This window comes from Pogona vitticeps, chromosome 3 (genome assembly GCF_051106095.1).
Source record: "Pogona vitticeps strain Pit_001003342236 chromosome 3, PviZW2.1, whole genome shotgun sequence".
In the NCBI taxonomy this organism is placed as follows: Eukaryota; Metazoa; Chordata; class Lepidosauria; order Squamata; family Agamidae; genus Pogona; species Pogona vitticeps.
In genome coordinates, this window is record NC_135785.1 from 238955291 (window position 1) to 238962236 (window position 6946).

Consider the following 6946-nt stretch of genomic DNA (forward strand, 5'->3'; position numbering starts at 1 on the left):
TGAGTTGCAAGTTTGAGACTTTGGGTCCAAATCCCAAGCCTCAAGTCTTAGTCCCATTGCCCTATTAAAAAGCGTTTACTTATTTAAAAGCTTATTTTAATTAAAAAGCTTTTGAGCTCATCTCCTCCTCCCAACAAGCCCATTTTTTGTCTCCCCCCTCCTTTATCCCTCCAGGGGAGCCCAAAGGACCAACCTTACATCAAGGGCCCCCGATGAGGAGTTGGGAGAAGGAAGGCTGAAAGCAGTAAAACATCACAGAACATGCTTGTTCTCACAAGAGGAGGGAAGGAGCTCGTTCTCACAAGAGGAAACCAAGATAGCCATCTTGCAAAGGGGCCACCAGTCGAGCTTTCCTCCCTGTAATGAACCCGTCTTCCTTTTTAAAAATTTGAACTTGACTTGTGACTTGGAGCCATTTTTCCAAGTCACAAGTTCAAGTCCCTATTATTTTAATGGAGACCTGCAGATCCCAGATCTGTGTGCATTTGCAATGGCTATTCAGTGGCAGAACAAGGATACATGCCTTGGTACACGATTAATGACATTCATCATTATATCTCATGTCCCAGGGCTAAAAACAAATTCAAATTAAGCTCTACAGGAGCGTGGCTGTCTATCTCAGGAATTCTTTATGTTCTGCACAAAGCTTAGGAAGCAAGGACATAACTCGTAATTCCAGCCACTCGTATTGTAAAAAGGAATAGTAGTGTTTTTCATGTGGTTAGAGCTCCCTCTAGTATTCTAGTCATGCCTAGAAATATTTGTGTCTGTAGATTTTTCAATTGCGCTATTGAACAATGTTTGCTTTTTAAAACAAAATTTTAGAAACAACAGCACAGTGGGGTGGGGAGGAAGTTACATTCAAAATTTTTCCTGCAGATTTCATTAATCCTTGGTAATCAAGGTCATAATTCTGAAAAAAATTAGAACTTGAGCTTGTTAAGAAAAGAATTTGCAAAAATAATGTTTTCCACTGTTTTTATCTTCTCTTCAGCAAAAATACATTCCTTATTTTTAAAGTTCACATTATCAGTTCCATTTGTGAAGGAAATTGTGCTGGTAGAGGTCTGGTATGCCATTTGTTGTGATCCTTGCATACAAATGGCACATGCAACTCAAACAACCCTATTTGGTCTGAACCCTTTAAGACAAGTCCCCCCCCCCCAATTTTCTGTAAGTAGTGCAGCACATCAGCAGTGCACTAGTTGGTTTACTTTTTTCCCCAATGAGAACAGGAATTTTTTTTGGCTTACTCCTTTTCTCAGGATTGTTGAAAGAAGAAAAGGGGAAACTGTGCACTGCAGTCTTGATTTATGGTGTCATCAGATGGTAGGAAAGGCATGTGATCAATTGCAGGGAAAGTGACCCTTCCATCTGTTGGGGAATCTGGCCCCAAAAGAGGTCCGGCTTGGGCATGGATCAAGGTCAGGCTGGAGTCCAAATTCCCTATGTGTCATGTAGTCCCTGAGAAATTGATTACACTCCACAAGCAGTCCACAATGTGATCTATTTCCCCATGAGATCACACCCTTAGTAAAGCGAATAAGACATAAATGTGATTTTTTAAAGTATTACTGTAATTTAAATGCAAATGACAGAGATTTCAACAGCAAAACGCTATAAAGCCACAAAGGTTTTCATAATATAATTGGGAGAATTGTAACTTTATGTGGGGAAAACAGAAAGTCCAATACGTCTGTATCATACCCTGCCCCAGAATCTCTACACATCAACCTACTATCCATTAACTTCCATATTGCAGAATACAATGCAGCAAAAGTAACCGTGATGGAAGACAATAAGGAAACTAAGACTGTGCACAACTACAAGACATTCTGCGTCATTCATCAGGGTGATAATGCATGCTTAGAAGTCATAAGCAATTTAAAATAGCTGTTCTTGTGCCTTCAGAATATTAGTCATACATCCAATTCTTGCAGTTCCTTAAAACCGACTTATGCCATACTGTATTTTGCTTTTGTATGTTCTTGCATTCAACCTCTTTAGGTACAGTATTTGTGTCTAAGATAAGAACTTGCATTTTGACAATTTAAACAAAAAAGACAAATTATCATATATTTTCATGTCCACATTTACTATAATTGGTAGCTAGTATGATTTTAGAAACTCACACTGCACATAGACTTCTAAGGACACAAATAAAAAACAGCTTTGTAGAGCTTCAAGTAACTGCAAATACCAGCAGTGATCACAAGGGAACAGATCAAATGGATGTGTGTATTAGAGCTGTATTCAAGGCAGTAATGTCTAACTTTAGATGTGTGGTGACTAGCTCTGGTTACTAAAAGTAAACTGCTGTGCATGCTCAGCAGAAGCAACAACATGAATTAGTCCTTTGACAGTCATGGGTAATGCCACCCAGTCCATCAAGAGATTCTCTTTATGTGCTCTAGAACAAAAGGAGCTCAAATGCAAATCAAGGTAACTGTGAGACACAGGGCAAGAGAGTAGAAGATCTCACCGGAGTGTCGTCCTTTCTCAGAAAGGAACAAGAGGTACAGACTGATCCCACCTACACCACCCATCAAGACTAGGAGTTGATATCCGTGAGTTAAAGCGGGAACTGTCAATGATGACAGTGGCCACTTAGACCGGGAGAGAATTGGCGGGAAGAAAGAGGGAGGTCCATCATGGAGGCAGAATGGGGGATATAAAAGGAGAGGAGGATGTGATACCGGGTGTGTGTGTTGGGGGTTGGGGATTAATCTGGGTGGAAGACCGGAAAATGGGAAAAGGTACGGGTCCTTAGGGAAGAGGCAGATTACCGGAGGAGGTCTGCCTCCCCGCCCTTCCTATTGGGGGGAATCGGAAGCCCGGGAGTGGCAGCGAAAACTCCAGGAGGAAAAGGAAGCCGTAGAGAGGGAAGAAAGAGAGAGACAGTCATGGCGTCTAGAAGAAGCCCGGAGGAGGGGATTCTTGATGGACAATGGGCTTCCAACCGAGGAGAACCCCTCTGAACCCGAGGGGAGAGATGAGGAGACCACCCCATTATTAGAGACAGAGGTTGAATCGGTGGACTTGGAGAACAGTAACGCCTTTTTTGAAAGGACCTTGGAATAATTTGAATTACAATCTGTTTGAAAGAGACGTTTGGATGCCCTCATGGGACCTCTGCTGGTCACGAGAGACAATATTGAAGCAGAGACTGATGACGCAGACCAGTTGTCCTGTTACAATAAAACCTAGTTCTCATTTTCAAAAATGAATATCTCCCATGTCTCTGTTGAAACCTGAGGAGGCAAAGTTTGAACCCTCACAGTCAAACAAACAGCAATGGTGTGTGGGTGCACATTTCTGTTGTAGCAGCCTGCCTTTGGCTTTCTTTCCTCACCCCCCTTCAGAATGACAGCTAATGACACTGATAATGTTTCAGGGCGTTGGGAGAACATACTTATGTGGACAGGCAGTTGCTGAACTTAATATCTAGCTGGCTGTACCTTGTTTTTGTCTTATTGTGGATGTTTTGCTCTGTTTTTAATTGATTTAGTGAATAGTAGCCACATTTTGATTTTATTGCAGATTCTTATACTGTATTTCGTTTTACTGTATTTTGATCACCCCCCCACAAATTTTGATGGTGAAAGGCAGTGTACATATTTGAATATATAAAATTAAAAAGGAAATGATGTATCTGGAGTGTGCCATCAAAACTGAAACTCATACAAAAGTGTCTGTTCCTTCAAAAAAAACACATCCCCTTCAAAAAACAAAATTGGTTAAAGCAAAAGCAAAGCGTGCTGCTTATATACCGCCCTCTAGTGCTTCAAGCACTCTCTGGGCGGTTTACAATTTATTTATGCAGGCTACACATTGCCCCCCCAGCAAGCTGGGTCCTCATTTTACCGACCTCAGAAGGATAGAAGGCTGAGTCAACCTTGAGCCGGCTACCTGGGATTTGAACCCCAGGTCGTGAGCACAGTTTTAGCTGCAGTTCAGCGATTTAACCACTGCCCTACAAGGCTCCTCAATGAGAATCTTGGAACAGACTTGTATACCTATTAAAGAAAAGATATGGGAATTTTATTACCAACAAGATTTGAATGTAGTTATATCATTATTCACTCCATAACTGTGGTTTTTGGATTTTTGAATTATTTACATGAGTGGTCAGTCCCTTTGCTTAGAAAAGCTTTTTAAAAGCAAGATATCAAACTATGCCTTTTCTATTCCCAGACACCAATAGCACAGAATCCTTGTATCTGCAGATCTTTAGCAAAGGGTTTACAATATTATTTACTACACTGCTGTTTACCTTCTGAACCTAGAGCAAAATTCACTTCAAATTTGCTAGATGATATTTTGGATCAAAGTTACCAAAAATCATCTATTTGTTGTCTAACATTAAGATGTTAACAGAGTATAATTTTTCAGTAACTACCCAAAAGTCGAAGAGACATTTTGTAAAGATTGTTTAATTGTAAGGACTTAATTTAATATGTTTATAATTGTTTGTATTTTAAATTTAGTTCTACTTGGTTTTTAATCAAGTATTTTATGAATATTTGTATTTGTATCTGTAAACCTGTTAGTGAGGCATTCCGGCTTGAGGAACTGCTGAGTTTTCCACCAATTTCACACTAGCTGGGGCACATGTTCCTCCAATGGTCTCAAGTGCCTTTTTTAGACAATGCCTAGAATCCTACACACCACTCCATAGGGTCAGTACAGAAGGCATTAAACTGCAATAGCAATCACTCCCCAAATGTTATTTCATGTATTTTGGGGTTGCTCCTTTTATACTGTCTTAGCTAGAGTCTCCCGTGCCACAAGCTGGTATCTTACACACTTCACATGTTATGTGAAAAAGTTTCTTATTCGTAATAAAATGCTGTGTTCCTATTAGTAAAGCATAGCTTTGTGTGATGTGGGTGTATTTTTCCTTCATTAATAGTCTGGGTTCCATAGTCCTAGTTCCACATAAAACAAATAATGAGAGACTAGCTTAAATACTCAAAACAGGATTTTTATTTAGGAACTATAATGAACAGGTATGAAGAGAAAGGTAGGATCTTGAATATGAACATTTAATTTTATATTTATCTTTTAATTGTCACTCTAGTTTGGTCATTCAACTACAAGTCCTTAAATTAGTAATAAAATATTCCAAGAACTGGTCTACTATCTGTGTGCTTCTATATGGACTGACTATAATGAACCCTCACTTTAAATCAACTTCCATATCAGCTTCAAGGTACTGGTTCTGACTATAAAGTCCTAAACAGAATCTCAGTACATGGCAAAACACCTGTTTCCAACCAGGAGAAAACAAGGAACTGGGTTTTCTCAGAGGTTGCTCCTCAGGTTTTGAATGAGCTGCCATCTGAAATTCACCCAGGCACCTCTCTGGAAACCTTTTAAGAAATCCCTCAAAACGTTCTTATTCCGACAGGCTTTCCAAAATATCCCATCTGAATAGGCCGCTGAGACTATTAGCCTATCATCTTTAACCAATGCCTGTTTTTAATTGCAATGTTAATTTCAATTTTAACTTTTAACTATGCTGATGGTAATATATGTTATTGTCATTGCTGTAAACCATCCAGAGTGACCATCGGCCAGATGAGTGGTATCACAGCATCCTTCAGTCTCAAGAGACTATGGTGACGTGCTCTGTATGGAGGACTTTGACGCTGTATGCGAAGCTGGAATGTCCTCTCCAGAGCACGAAGCCTGGGCAAAATAATATGGAGGATAGGCTGTTACCCAAGCAGCAGATCCTCCCTCTCCACACCACTGAAATAGTCCAATGGAAAGGCAAGAGCCAATACAAATGGTTCCAGAAATGTTGCAGGAGTTGTCAGAATGACACGAACTGCCTCCGGGACTCTGGCTCCGGATTTTGCCTCGAGGTTTACTCCTGATGCCTTTTCCATCAGTGGGGGTTTCAAATCAGAGTTTTCCTTCTCCTAGATGGGCTGCCTTCCAAGGCTAACGAGTCCCACCTACCCGGGCTGCCCCCTTGCCGCATGGGTGGTAGCAGCGCCTCCTCCTCCTCCTCCTGGCATGGGGGTTTGGGTTCAGAATTTTCCTGAGAAGGAAAATTCTGAGTTGTATTAACATTTAATAAATAATAACAATAATAAGTGAATGGAAGTCTAGTGCAATAATGAATGGCAGTCTACATGCCCACTTTGCATATACAGTATAACCTGAAATATAGTAGTACGTTGGAAGTAGAGGACCACTGAATCAGTGGAACTTACAGAAGAAATTGTAAGCCACCCCGAGTAGACGCTGTCTAGGGGGGTGGGGTAGAAATCTAATAAATAAGAATTTACTCACTGAAACCCCACTGATTCAATGGGTCTGCTCTTATAGTAACTTACTACTGATTTCAGTCAGTGTACATACCAACCTCTCCACTTATAGAATATGAAACAACAGCCTAATGGAACAAGAAATACTAACATCTTTTTTCCTCCAGACAGCAAAATGCTGTAGGCCTGCCCTGTCATTTGGTATAATCCCATAACAACACCTGTTCCACAAATAATCCTATAGCACAACTTCCATACCAGCTTGATCCCACTTTTAAAACTGCACCTTGTTGACAGGTATTAATCTCTCCCTTTTTATCCCCTCAGCCAGTTTATCCCAAGCTTTTTTATGAGCAAGGAAGGGCAAGAGTGCAGGATCTGTGTGGTGGGCTTCACCTCTTGAAGGATCTTGTGCACATTCTTTGACTCTACAGACGGAACATGTGCAGTTTGCGGGGGCACTTAGAATTATTCTAATTCAGGAAAGCAAACCAAGTCTTAGAAAGCCTTTGCATATACGTATATCATTAAATTACCATACCCAGCATGGCAACTGAAGTAGCACCAAGGTGTTATACTTTATTTATTTATTTATTTATTTATTTATTTATTTATTTATTTATTTGATTTATATCCCACCCATCTGGTCTGGTCGACCACTCTGGGCG